At 32.9% G+C, this 16,857-nt stretch overlaps 1 pseudogene across 2 annotated transcripts in view; it reads left to right on the top strand.

Annotated features, from left to right (window-relative positions):
- The window catches only part of LOC118197438 (toll-like receptor Tollo pseudogene), a 156,421-nt pseudogene extending 140,450 nt beyond the window's left edge, over window positions 1-15,971 (top strand). For both annotated transcript variants that reach the window (XR_015038406.1, XR_015038407.1), the window contains one exon: window positions 699-15,971. The product of XR_015038406.1 is annotated as a toll-like receptor Tollo pseudogene, transcript variant X1 (transcript). The remainder of the gene's footprint in view (window positions 1-698) is intronic.
- Window positions 15,972-16,857: the final 886 nt, after the last annotated feature.

Below are 16,857 nucleotides of genomic sequence, written 5' to 3' on the forward strand. Positions count from 1 at the left end.
AATATATATCCCCTGTCTGGCGAAAAGTTAAAAAAAAAAATTAAATAGGTGGATAGATAGCCTAGATCTAGTCCCTGAGAGGGTACAGTAGTTAATGTGTATTTTTATTTTATATACTTGTGTTACCTGAATACTAAAGTATATATTTACGATAAATAAACATTGACTGGTATTCTAAACATCAATAAAGAATATCTGTAAATATTACCTTAAAATAAGATAATTGTAATAAATTACTAAAACTCTAAAGTATTGTAATTTCTGGGTTGTTGAAATGGCCATTTTGTGCATTTCCGAAATTTTTGAATATATTAGAGATATCTAGAATTTGTAGTTACTTTTTTATTAATGTCTGAGTAAATATGATTTCGCCTTATCGTTTATTGATTTTTGTGGTAGGCATTCCAGAGAAAATTGCTATATTTAAAATTATGTAGTACCGTTTCTTAAAATTTCTGATTATAAAAATGCAAGCTTGTTTGAACAGGAATATTTTTATTGAAATGTTTTCTACTCGGCTGTGCTTTTAAAATTTTCCTAATTCGAATTTATAAGCTTTAAATAAATGGTGTACAGTATTTCTATAAAAAGATGTATAAGAATAAATAATGTGCTGTACTTTTCTTGAAAAGCAAATTTAAAATGTTATGATTTTACTTATTATTTGTTAATTTATTTATTTGTATCTTCCTATATAGGTTATCCAAGTTTTGTAAAATCTCTGAAGGTAAAAAGAAACACTTGTGTTATGAAAACCTGAAGGCAGAGAAAGTGGAAAAAGAGCATATATTAGTGATTCCTGGAGTGTCTATCTTTGAAAAAACGATCTTGAATAGCAACTGATTGCTAAATGTTTTCCTAGAAAATCAGATTATTGAAGTGATTTTTTTAGAATATTATAGCATAACAAAAAGTGGAAGCAAGAAAGAATTGCTAGCACACAGCAAAAAATGCAACTGAACAAGAATTATTTGGCTGAATTAGAGCAGTCAATAACTGATGATGTTGAAATCATTGTTCATCCCGGCTTCGGCATATTGTCTAGCACTACATAAAGTATTGCATTAAGTTTCCTTCGACTAGCGTGTGTCAGCATAATATGGAGATAACTCCTATCTCTGTCCTGCATATTTGTGGACTGTACTTCAGAGCTCAAAGATTAATTGAACTGTATATACTGACGTATATTTTTTTCGTTCACTGCATTGCAACATCTGCTACGGAGTACACAGCACCAGAAGACTGCGAATGGATACCTGCAAGTGGAAGTGACGTATCGTTATCTTGCCACCTACAGACAATTGTGGGTTCTGGTGTTTTGGCCACAAATTTCAGTCTTATACAAACCGAACATACAACATCTCTCACTATAGTATGTGATTCATTATTCTTCGAAAGCACTTTAGCGCCTTTCTCATTATCTCATTTACATGATCTCAGGTCATTGAGTATAAAACAGTGCAAAATGAGAGAATTGCCAAAAGATGCGTTTGCAGGCTTAAGCGAATTAAAGAACTTGTCTGTTCGTACAATGAACAACGACTGGGGAGAATTTTCTCTTTCTGTTAGTCCTGACAGTTTTTTAAATCTACATCAGCTAGAAGTGCTTGATCTTGGATACAATAAAATTGAATCTATTACCGAAGAGACGATCTGTCATTTAAATTCTCTAAAAATTCTCAACCTTACACACAATGATTTAACTTCCATCATACCTGATTCAAACGGTACCAATAAGCTTCAAGAATTCTGTGCTGGTGATCTTTCGGAATTAGAAGCTTCTCACAATAAGATAGAGTTAATTACTAGGCTGGACCTTCAGAAATTCAAGAACCTTCGTATTCTAAGATTAGCTCATAACAATATCATACACGTGGATGGCGATATATTCACAAATTATGAAAAGATTCAAATCATAGATTTTTCTCATAACGAATTACTGAATATTCCATCAATGCTATTTCAGGATTCTCCAGATATTCGAGCACTGTATTTACAGAATAATTCCATAACTAGTTTAGCTCCTGGATTATTCAACGGTTTACAACAGCTTGTAGTTTTGAATCTGACTTCAAACAAAATTTCCAGTGAATCCTTGGAACCTAATACATTTGTTGATCTCATTCGTTTAGTAGTACTTGATATAAGCCACAATAAGCTGCGATACATAAACAGTACTTTATTTCAGTCACAGTATTCTCTACAAATACTTTTTCTTTCTTATAATGAAATTTATATGATTGCAGACAATTCTTTCTCATCATTATTTAACCTGCATACTCTGGATCTGAGTCACAATAGTTTGAAATACTTAGATATGTTTACTTTAAATGGTTTGTATGTGATTAGTAATCTCCGACTGTCATTTAATAGCATTTATAGTATACATCCAGATGCTTTCAAAAACTGTAGTAGTTTGCAGGATCTCACGCTTCAGGGTAATAATTTAAGTTATGTTCCAACAGCTTTACGATCGCTGCAGTTCCTGAAGACTCTTGACATCAGTAATAATAGTATGTACGGCTTGAATAATTCATCTTTTCAAGAACTGAAACAACTTCGGCAGCTCAACCTTGCTCTGAATCAAATTGGTAACTTGACTAGAGGCATTTTCAAACACGTGCCTGTTCTGAAAATTTTAGATATGTCTAAGAATCAAATTCAAAGGCTAGAACACGGAATTTTCGATGATATGGAAGGTCTAAACGAAATTAATTTAAGTGAAAACCGACTTGCGGATATCAATGGATTATTTATGAATTTAAAGAGTCTTATTTCTGTAAATGTTTCTAAAAACAAAATTATTTGGTTCGATTATGCTGTAATACCTGTAGAATTAGAGCACTTAGATCTTCATGAGAATGAAATTAAAACCTTAAGTAATTACTACGAATTAGAAGCAACGCTTCAGCTTCTCTCATTAGACGCCTCTTTTAACTTAATTTCCAGCGTCAAAAGTGAGTCATTCCCTAACAGTATAGAAACATTAAAAATCAATAACAACCGTATAAGCACTATACATCCATTTACCTTCGCAGCTAAAGATAATCTTAGCTTTGTTAATATGGCGAATAACAACATTGAAAGTCTTGACATAAATACTCTACGTTTAAATTCTCGAGCAATGAAAATGCCGTTACCCAAGTTTGTCATTTCGGGTAATCCTTTCTTTTGTGATTGTAACATGGAATGGCTACAACATATGAATAAATTAGATGGAATGACACAGTATCCTCATATACTTGATATGGAAAAAGTTATGTGCAAACTGCCGTTTATTCGCCATGGTACATTTCTACCATTATCTAAAACAAAACCATCGGATTTTCTATGTAAATACCGAAGTCATTGTTTTGCCTTATGCCACTGCTGTGAATTTGATGCCTGTGACTGCGAAATGGTTTGCCCTGAAAATTGCACTTGTTACTCTGATCAGACCTGGAATACAAATATTGTTGACTGCAGCTCACAGAACTTCACTTCAATGCCATCAGTTATTCCCATGGATGTTACCGATCTGTTTCTTGATAGCAATAATATATTTCAGCTGACTAGTCATACATTTATAGGAAGAAAAAATATGAGGGTTATATATTTAAATAATAGTAATATCCACGTTATTAACAATCGAACATTTAACGGATTGTTAGCATTACAAATTCTTCATTTAGAAAACAACGAATTGACCGCATTGTATGGCTATGAATTTGAAACCTTAGTTCATTTAGAAGAACTATATCTTTCAGATAACAAAATAAGACATATAGCAAATACTACTTTTCAGAACTTAAAATCACTATCAAAACTGAAGTTAGATCATAACCTCATATCTGAATTTCAGGTTTGGAATTTAAAATTGAATGTAAAATTGAAAAGTGTTTATTTGGGTCATAATCCTTGGACTTGTAATTGCGATTATTTAGAGATATATCACGACTGGCTTCGCAGAGCTTCATCTGTGGTACAAGATATGGACTCAATTCAGTGCCATCATAATCAGTCTGTTGGACCTTATCTAATTGAATTCAATATGTCCTCCTGTTCTAACTACAGCTCGATAACTTATTTCCAAGCAGTTTTCCAAACTGATTACATGCCTCTCATTATAATCATACCCATTCTTCTGCTGGTGCTACTTCTGTCATTAACACTCGTTTGTGTGTATCGCAAAGAACTGAGATTATGGCTGTATACTAAATATGGCATTCGACTGTTTGAGAGAAACAGATTTCCGCCAGAAGCAGAAAAACTGTTTGATGCTTTTGTATCTTATAGTAAGAAAGATGAGAATTTCGTTGCCCAGTGTTTGGTTCCAGAACTGGAATGTGGTGCTCCATCGTACCGATTGTGTTTGCGATATAGAGACCTCCCTATGTCGGGGAACGTCGCAGAAGCTATTACTGAAGCTATAGAATGCAGCCACAGAACTATAATTGTATTATCAGAGCCGTTTCTAAAAAGTGAATGGTGTCGTTTTGAACTAAAAAGTGCCTATCGTGAGTCCCAATATAACCGCAAGCACAAGTTAGCCGTTGTTGTTATGGACAAAATGTCTTTCAAATTAATAGACTCAGACGCAAAAATATGCTTTCGCAGTGCGCCTATGATACGCTGGGGAGATAAGAGGTTTTGGGAAAAACTCAGGTATGCTATCCCTAGTGCACAAGATCGACATACATTAACTCCAAAAATGAAATTCCTGCGGCACAGTGTTCCCAGTTCAAATAATATTAAATTAGTGTGATGAATGATTTCGAAGATGTTCGTATACAATAAATTGATTTCTTTTTATGCATAAGCTGATCGGCATTGAAAGCGCTGCATTATGCACAAGGAATGGATGTAGTCAGTGAAAAGTCAACGAGAGAGATAATCAGGTAAAGCATAAATAACTGGCTTGAAAATTCCGCGAAAAATCCTTTTAATATGTAGTGAAACAGCTTTTTCGCATTAATGTAGGTTTTATCACCATAATAACTTGTGAAGAGCTGAAAGTTATCTTACTGACTGCAAATGTAATTTGCTTCTGGCGAAAGAGGCAAATTACTACAACCTTCCTTGAAAATGAGTCACTGAAAAATGTTTTGCAAGTTACTTGCTATCAATCCTTATGTATTAGAAGACTGAAAGATGTGAATACCTAGAACTTCAAAGAATAGTCCGAATGGCTTCAGATGTACTATACAAATAACTAAATTGAAATTGAAAATGGTATACCGATGGAAGGTGGTAGTAACAACTTTCACCGTTATTTTAACTGCCTTCTAGAATGTCTTGCCATCTCTCTTGTTATGCGTACTAAATGTGATCATTGTCATAGATTATGGCATTTCAAAGGAGGACTAACTATTAGGCCAACTGACAGTGCTCGAGCACCAAAGCTGCATGTGTTTAATCCGGCATCTTTTCGAAGATGAATATGCTGCCATTATTATATTTTGTAGAATATTTGTAGCTTCAGTAAACAAAATGTAATGCTATTTCTAATCGTTTGGGTTCAGCCATTAGTCTAGTCCTGCCCCTAATGCATGTTGAAGATTCCGTGTGTCAGTTACTAAGTGTCGAGTGATCAGTACTATAGTCGTTATGAAACCAGATGCTAGGAAAGATGTAAGCCGAAAGAGACGTGTTTCTGATAATGTCATCTTTCTTCAGTGGTTGTGAATCATATTGCCTTCTGTGATTTTGAATTTTATTTCCCTTTCATAGTTTTTAGATTGTTGATACGTTTGACGACGTTATCGGTGAGCCATTCTCGGAAACTTTTGTTGGCGATTTCATTATGAAGATTTTAATTTCCCAGTACACATTTTGCCAATTTATTTCATATTGAAATTTTTAGTGCATTTTTGTGGAAACTCAAACATTGAATCCAAAATTTATCCTGCGTCCACATTCTAATTTTGAAGCAAAGCTGTCCCTTCTTTTAAGTGGGGCAATATCAGCGTCAAAGTTTGTATATATATGTAGTTTTCTTTTGTTCCTGTACATTCAGTCTGTCATTCGGCTGTGTCATCTCTCGTCTAAAATTCTTCGATAATAACATTCGGATAAGTAACATGAAATAAAAAATATGCTTCCAGTGTTATCTTATCTAATCAACATGTCAGAAGCCAATGGTAGCGTGGAATTCTGATTTCATTTAAATAGGGGCAGCCTACATATTTTGTTTTACATCATTATACATTACTAGCATCTTTTTTCAGAAAACAAGATACATAAATAACAGCATAATTGTTTTCGACCTTTAATAAATTTTGAATTAACAGTTCTCAATCGATAGCTAAAAAATTGTAACTCTAAATATCGATTACCTCTTTTTTGCTTAATATAGCTTTAATTTTTCAACGAGTCAAGCTAATTCCTTTTAAATGTTTGTTTCATACCTGAAATTCTATGTCAAGCTCTTTTTTTTAAGCAAACTCTTAAAACAAAATACGTCAGGTGTAGCTGTGAAAAAAACATTTTTCTTGTGCTAATGATGTATTCATAAAAAATGCGTGTAAACCAGTATTTTTTTTTTAATTAGAAGAAAATGTTTTCAACAAACTGCTGATTTATATTTTATATGTTTTCATCGATTTAGATGCGTGTTGATTAGTTTGGGATATATTGGAGGTTTATTTTACTTCTCTTTTGTGCACTGAAATGTTAGTTTGAGGAAAAAAGTTGATTTTTAACAATATAATGAACAGTTTTTATTATATTTCATATGCCTGCCATGCATTGTTCTTGATATTTCAAATGTAAAAACATTATGATGGATCTTGTACGTGTATTTAGTCATTGTCGTTTTTCTTCTACGAGACACTTTTTCTATGTGAAAAGAAAGAAATGTTTTGCATCATAAATTATTATGTAAATCTGCCAAAAATACTTCTTAAAAAAGTTTTTAATATTGTATTAATTATTCAGCTACCATCATTACTTTTGACTAACAGCATGTTTTCCTATAGTGTATTTTCTAATGTCTTTTTTGTAATTACTGTACAGAGCATTCCTTCAATGAAATAATTCAGTTTCATTTTTATATGCTGACTCTCTGAGAGACTTGTATTTTAAAAGACTGGAAATACTATTTTATTTCGAATTTCATACCTAAGTATACAGTAAAGTGATCTTTTATCTAGGTGTATTCAGAAATATAGTGTTTAAAATTACATATTTGTTGTCTTTTTATGTATTTAAAAAAACTGTAAATATATTGAAAGGTAATTTTTGCGGATTTAAGATTCAGATCTGGAATATTTATTCTGACAGTCTAGGCTAGATTGTAAAATATTGTGTGGATGCACTTAAGCAGATTGTACATTTTGTATATATGAAGAAAGCAGTTAATTGAAATCCTTATTAAAAATATGCTTTTTAATTAAATTTCTGCGTGTCTATAACGGTGAAATTCCATTTATTCATAGCAAATGTCGGCGGAAATATTCGTGAAAAGGCTAACTTCCCGGAAATATAAATTATTATCCGTGAATGAATATGCAAGGGCAGATGTTAAAAAAGTGTAAAATAATTATGAAATCAGTCACGCTTGCGTGAATCTCATATTACGTTTTTATACTAAGTATTCTTGTAGAAATTTGCCAATCATGAACATATTGGTATACCTTGTCAAATTAATTGTTGTTGTTGTTGTGACGTATGTCACTGTAAGTAACATCAGAACAAGCCCATGACATTCATCGTGGCAAAGAGTGCAAGATTGTTCATGTTGTTGGCAATAGCCTTGAGCAGCATTCAGGAGACAGTACGACTTTGCTCAGTTCCGTCCCCAATTTTGATGGAGAGCACTTCGGGGGGGAACGTGTCTAAGGGTCTTCCACCTCTCTTCCCCTACCCCTAACCTTTCGAGAGGACTTTCGGCTCGCCGCATATTTAGAGTGCCCCCATGCCATACAGACACTATGCCTAGACACACAGACACTATACACACATTTACGGGCATCTATGCCTTCTCCCAAATTCGAACCCGGACCTTTTGTATAGCAATCAGCGTCGTTAACCACTATCCCGACTGGGCAGCAAATTAATTCTTAGGTGATACTAACAAACGATTAAACAAAATCCCTGCCTTTCCGAGATTTCAGTATTCTTACTTCTCTTGTGTACTGACATATTTAGGAGCATTATCATCTCTTACATGAATAAGTCACATATTACATGAATAATCTTTTTTTACTAAAATTTTGATAGTTCTCGTCTTTATCACGTCATTGCCACGAATTAATTTCTGATAAGTCGTACATTCTGTACATCTTCCGTAAGCAACAGTTTCATTTCCATCATTCACTAACATCTGTTTTGCTGTAATTTTACTAGCTTCCTATGGTCGGAAGTGTTAACGTTCAATAGCTGTGAGCGTACCGGTGTAACAACTGCTGTAAACGATTCGGATTCTCATAAATTTTTGTTTCTTTTTATCATATCTTATAGTACGGCCCTTTTTCTTTTCCAAAAAGGTTACTTCAAATTAGTTGATGCCTTTTTCCACTTGAGCAGCAGTCAAAAATTCAAAAAACATTTGTTTGTGATTTGCTGATTCTATGTTGTTAAGTGCAACCAAAATACAATCATTAAGAATTTGGATAAATGGTGCTTCACTGTGTCACATTTCTGTGTATAGTAAAATTAGTTGTTTTAATAACATAAATAGTTTAGTTGGCTATCTCGATCTGCAATCAGTTTTAGTACAGGATGTCTAATATCAGATTAAGCATTTTGGTACCTTTATAATACATAAATCGAGGAATGAAAGTTGTTTTAATGCTAAGTTATATTTCATGGCATGTATTTAAGCAGTAACTGATAATAGTTAAAATTTTCATCATATAATAAATTCACATCTTTGTCACTGATAAAAGTATTTTGAAATGCATGTGAAGTGAACCAGATCCTTCTCAGAATATGAAAGGTTTATGAGTTTTTGTTTTATGCTATATCTTCGCATGATTATTTTATTTTTAATTACAGGATTTTAAATTTCTGTATGCATCAGGCATTCTGAATGCAGTCGATCCCGGTTATTTTGAACACAGTGGGACAATAATATTCACACCCGACTAAATGGTTACCTAAATTACGGAAAGCTTGTTTTCAAATTTGATGAAGAAAAATCTTTGCAGCAATGATCAGTTAAAAAACACTTTCCCGAATCTTTGTGATCACGCAATTTATATAATTTATTTACCTTTATGCATCATAATTTTTAGGCACTAAAATTGTCAAATGCTGGAATGGGGCATTTCTCCTGCTTAATGAGAGCCCAAAGAAGCGAAGGAAATAATGACCATTTTAATGAACTGGGAATTTTTTGAAAGCGATTTCTCCCAAATAAACAACTGCTTGAGGCTTTATTAACTGGATTCGATTCTGTAAATAGTATTAATTCCTTTTCTTCTCTTATACATAAACTGTCTAGTTTATATGTATTATATTTTGATAGCTACGTACCCAATTAATACATAATTTATGCTAATCAGAAACGCTTATTAATCAAAAACCCTATTCATTTATACGTATAGTTAAGTGGAAAATACATTTTATACTGTTTCTTTAATCTTTAGTGCGGATTAATGAACACAATCACACAGGCATTCTGTGTTAAGGAACTTCATCAATTCGAACGCTTATGTATGATTGCCTGTGTTCGTTCTATATGATGGAATAGACGGAGACAGATGAGGATAACTGTAAACAAATTATAGAAGAGATGACTTTCCAAGTCCATTTAAGTAAAATAATTCAGAAATTTAAGCCATGATATTTACAAATGCATAGAAATTAAGAAGCAGCAAATTCCAAACTGACCAAGAAATCCATAATAATAATAATAATAATGCGCGTGATTTATTTCCGTGTGATGGGACTAAAGTGGGGTTCACCATATGATTTCGGATTATTAACTGACAGCAAAAGCATCATTTCGATAGGAGGGTGACAGAAGCGAAGGAAAGAAAAGTGACTATCAATTGTGAAGGTTTTTTAATGGGATAGAAAATTTACATCCATGCCTTCTCCGCCATTCGAACTGCAGGCCCTTCGGTATCACAGTCGGCTCCCTTAACCCGTATAACATCTGAGCGAATGCAATTGTGAAGATTAAAAAGTCTTTTGCAATATTATCTGATGTTTATCGCAAGTACTGGAGAATTATCTTATATATCATACGTAAAACATCACGGCTATATTGAGGATAGGCCTTCAAAACATTCTTACCCATTATCTTAATGAATCATCTTACCTTGCATTGGAAATATCAGCTATACTGAGATCAGATTTTTTAAAAGAGATATTACCTGTTATCTTAATGAACTTCCTTCCCAATTAATTTTAGCATAATTGCGAACTCCGCAGGTTATGCACACAATTTATTGCTTAAATTTATTAATTATGTCTTGCAATTTATTAATTATGCCTAAGCTGCTTCATATGTGGAATAACTCTGTCTCACACACACATATACTTAAAAATATATATTCACACACATGCACATTCAGCGGCCAAAATATTACAGATGCATATTTTTAACATGGACCAGTCTATGAGTGACTTATAGTGATGTAATAGCCAGGTGTTGCTTATGTAAGGCACTATCAGTTTGAGAAGAAATAGTTATCTCTTTGATTAGAGGGAGAATGGAAAAAACGAAAGATGAAGTGATCGTGGGTGCATTACGATTTTTTTCCAACGTCTCCGAAACGCATAATATTCTAGGCTTTTCTTGTGTATTTAAGAGTGGTAGCTGAACAAAAAGAATTCAGGCAGGAAGGACAATTGTGGTCTGAAAATGCTAGTGTTCGAAAGCAGTAAGAGGTGGCTGTCACGAAACAGCGCCCCAACAGTAAGGCGACAACGTGGCGAATTGTACCTCAACGCATTTCAGGTGCATAATAAAGCATATTAGAATGCACAACTCGATACACTTTGTAACGGAAGAGTTTTTACAGCAGGAGACCTTCAGGGATGCCTATGCTGTCACTGATGAACAGAAAATCACAGTTAGTGGGGACCAAGGAACATTAAAATTGAACACCTGATAGCGGGGAAACAGTAGTTTCACCTCATGAATCTCGTTTCTTGCTTCATCATGCAAATGACACGATTAGAATATGGTCCTAACTGATGAATTTACGCACGTCTGTTGCCTAATAACAACTCTTCAGTGATGACCGTCGAATTATGGTTTACAAAATATTTTCTTGGATTTTAGTGACTCCTTTAATGCGTCTAGAAAGAACTCTCAACACTACAACTTATCTCAATATCATTTCCGATAACATACGCTCGTTTATGGCTCCCTGATGCATAAGATCGTATTCAACAAGACAAAGCGACCTGTCACCATGCGCAAGTGATCTCTTAATTGGTCTGATGAACGTAATTCCAAGCTCAGATTGCTTCCACAGCCAGCTTAGTCTTGTGATATCAATCCTTAGCATTTGTGAGACGAATTATGGAAATCACATCAAAGCGTGAAAACGCCAGTATCCAATATGAATGAAATTAGAGCTGCAATTATGTCAGCGTGGACTAATGTTCCTTAGGAACGTATCAACGCCTTGTTCAATTCATACCCAGGAAAATATCAGCTGTGATCAACGTTTTATTAGAGAGTGTCTCTAATGTTTTAGATTCATTCTGTATACCCACGTGAGGTGTTTCAAAAAGAATTGCACGACTAAATATCTTTTTTGAACAATTGACCACAGACACATTATTCTGATTTAAGAAATGAATTAAATAAAATAGGTTTCTGAAGCAATTTTGGGTATGCTGATATATTTTAGTAAAATACGAAATTAAAAGTGATTTCTTACGAAGAAAGTTTCAATTAATGAGTTGTTCTGTATAATAAAAAATTTTCAGAACAAAAAAAAAAAAAAAAAAAAAAAAAAAAAAAAAAAAAACTGTAAATCTGACGATAAAAAAAAGTTATTCAGAATTACACGTTTGGAACTACACGAAATTGTTTATACGCAAAGAATAGAAAGGCGAGGTCGCTGCTTTAGTGGCCACTAAAGCACTAAACTAACTAATTAAGTGAAACTAAATTTCATTAAATGCAAAATTTCGAATCATACTACTCATAAATGGTAACTTGACATCAGTGCTTCTGCATTAACAAAGAACGTTTAATTAATAGTCCGTTTTTTAATTCGCAGCAAAAAAAAAAAAAAAAAAAGACTTTAATGGAATTTTTTTATGTTAAAAAATTGGACTTTTGGAGAAAAGTTAACATTAATTTCTCTTTAATATAGTATATGCTTCCGATAGAAAACATTATTTTCAACCTATCGAAAATTTCGTACTATTGAAATGCGAGGTTTTACTCTATGTGTATCACTAGAAACACTCATTAAAGCTATGCTATCGCAATATTTGGCTTCGTACTGCAAACTTTTTAAAACAAAGGTGATGTGATAACGCTCTTGCTAAATTATACCGTTACATGATCTACGAGGCTCTAGTCTTCCGTGTGCTCACATCATTTTGAATCGCGTCATAATTCGCATCTTGCTCTTTTAGCAAATATAAACCCTTGCGCTACGTCATTGGTATCTCGGTTCTTGACTGTCCTTTTCGTTGTATATATCTCAGAAAGCATGTTTTGGGCGTTTAGTTGCTTTATGAAATCGTTGCATTTACCGTTAGACCGTTAGTAAAGCTTATTTAAAAATTAGACGGTTTTTCTCATCTATTGGATTACTTTGAACTAGTACTTTTTTTCCTAAAATAAAAAGTACCATAGGCCTGATGGTGGAGGTCAGGAACTTTAATCCCCCCCCCCAAAATGAAGTACGTAAAGCAGTGATTTTTAACCATTGTGCCACGAGATTCTTAACGTGTGTCGTCAGATTTCACGAATGCATAAAATAAAAATTACTTTGTATGTACTCAGTGAAAAAATTTTCTATACTTTAACGTCACGTGACACCTCTCCGAATACCCATGCACAAGCGACATCAGACAAGTAGTTCGATCGGTTCAAGCATCCTAGCAAAGACTGGCTGGACTGGCCTTCTCATGTAAATACGATTTTTTTTTGATTGGGTTCGAATCCATTAGTGATAAACGACACGTCGTAACTTTGAAAGAAGAGGAAAAACTCATTTCGGCGTGTAATGACCGAGATTTAATTTCAAAACATTCAGACGGATCAATTAATTCGTTTTGGGTTAATTTTAGATACGATTTTCCGACAATATCACAAAAGACTTTAAGCATGCTATTACAATTTTGTATTTCTTATTTGTGCGAATTCGGATTTTCGGCTTTGAACAACATAAAAACGAATAGGAAATCCGATTTTTTTTAATCTGGCTTACGAAATGAGATTAATATTACCACTTTTACGCCCAAATATTAATCAAGTTATCCAAAAAACACCGATCTCAAATTTCAAATTAAATATAATTTGTAATTTATCATTAAATAAACATTTTGTTTACTTTATAATTCAATTTTATTTTATATTTCATTGAAAATTATTAAAGTATGCTGTTTTCACAAAACATATTGTAGATACATCAATCAGTTAACCAAGTAAAATTATTTTAGTTTTATTTTTTCAAGTGTACCGTCAAATTACATCGTCAATTAACCAAGTAAATTTTTTTAAAAATTTTAATTTAATTCTATGTTTTTAGGTGTACCGCAAAATTTTTAAATTACGAAAAGTTTACTTTGACGGAAAAAGAGGCTGAGAATCATTGATGTAATACATTAATATAAATGAATTAAAATGCATACAGAATTTTTTTAAAAAAATTAGCGAATGCTGAAGGAAAAGTAGGTATTTATTTAAATCATCAAGTTTTTCAATGAAACTACAATGGACCATTTTTAGCCGAATAATTTATTATAAAAATTATTATCATTACAGAGTGTAAATTAGATGATAAAGTTACTGACTTCAATAAATATATTATGGAGTCAAAACCTGAGTGAATGATAGTCTAGAGTTCAAGGAAAATTATCGTTCAATTTAGAATGCTTGCTTCTTAGTTCAGCATTAAGAAGGATAATGTTTAAAAATTCTGAGATTTTTGTTTGTATTTCGCTTATTTTGTTTGTATTTTATACAGCTTCCCAACAAAAATATTACTTTTTGAAAAATGTTTTTAGCGCGGCTTTCGTTATTTTTATATTTCAAAACAGTATTTTCCCTTTGGCTCATCCAGAGCAGCCAGTGAATTTAAAACAGATTAATCCACATCGAACTTCATCCTGTATTTTTTAACATATTATAAAGCCTCATAGCTGACTTCCGTATCTATTTCGCTCTCAGAACTGGATGATTCTGCATCCATTTTCTTTACACCATAAGTTTTTTCAGTGATTTCAGACTCACAGATTTAATTTGGAAATCGCAGTTGCGTAATATATTACTAGAATTTCTTTCCATCTCTATATATACCACACCTGTCAAGCTGCGTATCGTTTTAGAAAATATTAAATTTTATGAAACGTTATTAAGAAATCAGTCGCTTAATCGGAGATAATTTGATAGTGTTTTTTATATGTTTCAGGCTAGACCAATGAAAGTATGCGTTAAATCAAGCATGTCGAGCTTATGCTGTATATAGAATTCCTTCTGCTTGTAGTTTTAACACACTATTTTACCCGACTTTCTTGATTAAGTTTGAACTCAGTCGATGTTACTTTATTCAATGCTCTGTTTGGAGACTATTGTTGTATAAAACATCACCGGAGCCATTATTTTTCCTGTTGTAATAAGCTTTTGTGCTTCACGTTATCGAGTTATTTATCAAGTTATCAACAATTCTAGAACTTTATTTAATGTGACATTAAATTATTCACACACGAGTGTGCGAAGCAGCGGAATTCACCTAGAAAGTGCTTCAGTTCTCTCTGGCATGTACTAAGGCTTTTGTTTGAAACGAAAAAGTACCAAATCTAGATTTTGGTGTCGTTCGTTTGGAATTAAGCCCTGATCTGAAAACCGTAACCACCCCCATAGACCATGTCATATTATGTTTCTTTTGATTCCTAGCTGCCAGATTTAATCGACAATAATTCGAAATATAGAGGTTCATGCATTATATGTAATCGACATCGAGCTTTATATATATATAGTTTGTTAAGTGTAACGTATTATTCTTTATAATCATATTTTGTAATAAATACATGTTTTGTTAAATATTATGTATTGTTTCTTATAATCATAATTTTTAATAAATTCTAGTCCCTTCTCAAGCTTAAGCAGTTTGTTAATCACAGTTTGTCTGTGACTGTGTGTAATTCCATAGCAAAAAGATGATATTACTAGTATGAAGCCATAGTTTGATGTTCTTGAAAAAATATCCTTTAATAATCCTAATATTTTCCTACGCTGGTTTTCGACTTTGTTACTTTTTAATTTCTATTTCACATATTAATTAAAAAATCACATTTAAATCTAGAATCCAGTATTCTGATAAGAAAACTATAAGAGAATTAAAGGAAACAATTCTTCCGTTAACTATTTATTTAAATGTTGGTAACATTAATTCTGTAACATTCCTCCGCAGTGTATCAAAAATGTTATGTAATTTTATAAAATAGTACTTAGTGGAAGTGCCAGAAACTAAATCATGTAAATTCATTTGCATTTTATTATATTGGTTTGTAAATTCATAATATAGTACTTAGTGGAAGCGATTACTGTATTGTCTCATTTTTCTCATAATCCGATTTTCTCTCTGTGTCCGGGACTGCTAACTTCAAATCTGCTGTCTACTTTCAATTTGGAAGGATTATTCTGGTAGTCTGACAAGTTATGTCTGCATTGTAATACACTGCTGTGATTTACCAGAATCCTATCCAAGCGAATGTAACATCGGTGCTAGTTCCGAATATTGTCCTTAAAACACAAGCCATTTTGGAATATTACTGTATCTGTGATAATGTTTGAAATGCATTTTCTTACTCTGTCAGTTGTAATAAAGTAGCATGTGTAAGATAAATATGTGTCTTTATTTCAATATGAATAATTTCCACATAAAATCGCAGCTATTTACACAAACATTATAAAAAGCGCCCCGGATATGAATAAGACAAATCTGATTTTTTTTTTTTTTTTTTTTTTTTAAGTTAACAATATACGTTCTTTTTCGATGTTCATTCTAAATAGACCGATGCGTGAAATATTTTGCTATTAGTGAATGGCTGTCCAATAGCAAAAACGTGTTAGTATTGACCCTAAGTCGTGCTTACTCACTGAAAACTCATTATCCAATTTTTAAACTCCTAACATTACCTCCCATACCTATGTATACAGGTTGGCGAGAGGTAGAATGTTTGAAACATCTTTGTGGCAGCGGCAGGTCGCCAACTGGTGTATTAAATTCTCGTAAACTTTGATTAATAAGAATTATGCATATCATTTCTATGGTGTAATGAATACTTACGTGAATTATAGGAGCTTTTCAGAACAGTGTCCATTTGCAAGCGGTCATTTTTCGCATTTTTTCATGAAATTAGCATTCGCACGCAAAAGTCGTTTTTCCGAAATGTTTTGAATTTTTGTTCGAATGTTGTCTTTGAGTTCAATAATAGTCTGGGGATTGTTTTGATAGACTCTATTATTTAGGGTTCTCCACAGAAAATCCTCACACACACACACAGATCTGGGGAATCTAGGGGCCATAAACGTTTACAAATGATTCTATCGTTAAATATCTCTCTTTTAGCGTGCAAAAAATTATTGGCAATATAGGGTGTGGCAGAATCTTGTTGAAAGTATGTCATCAATAGTCTGAGGATTGCTTTGATAGACTATTATTTAGGGTTCTCCACAGAAAATCGTCACACACACACAGATCTGGGGAATCTAGGGGCCATAAACGTTTA

Source organism: Stegodyphus dumicola, chromosome X1 (genome assembly GCF_044657685.1).
Source record: "Stegodyphus dumicola isolate Sdum_Otavi_A_Nest chromosome X1, ASM4465768v1".
Taxonomy (NCBI): domain Eukaryota; kingdom Metazoa; phylum Arthropoda; class Arachnida; order Araneae; family Eresidae; genus Stegodyphus; species Stegodyphus dumicola.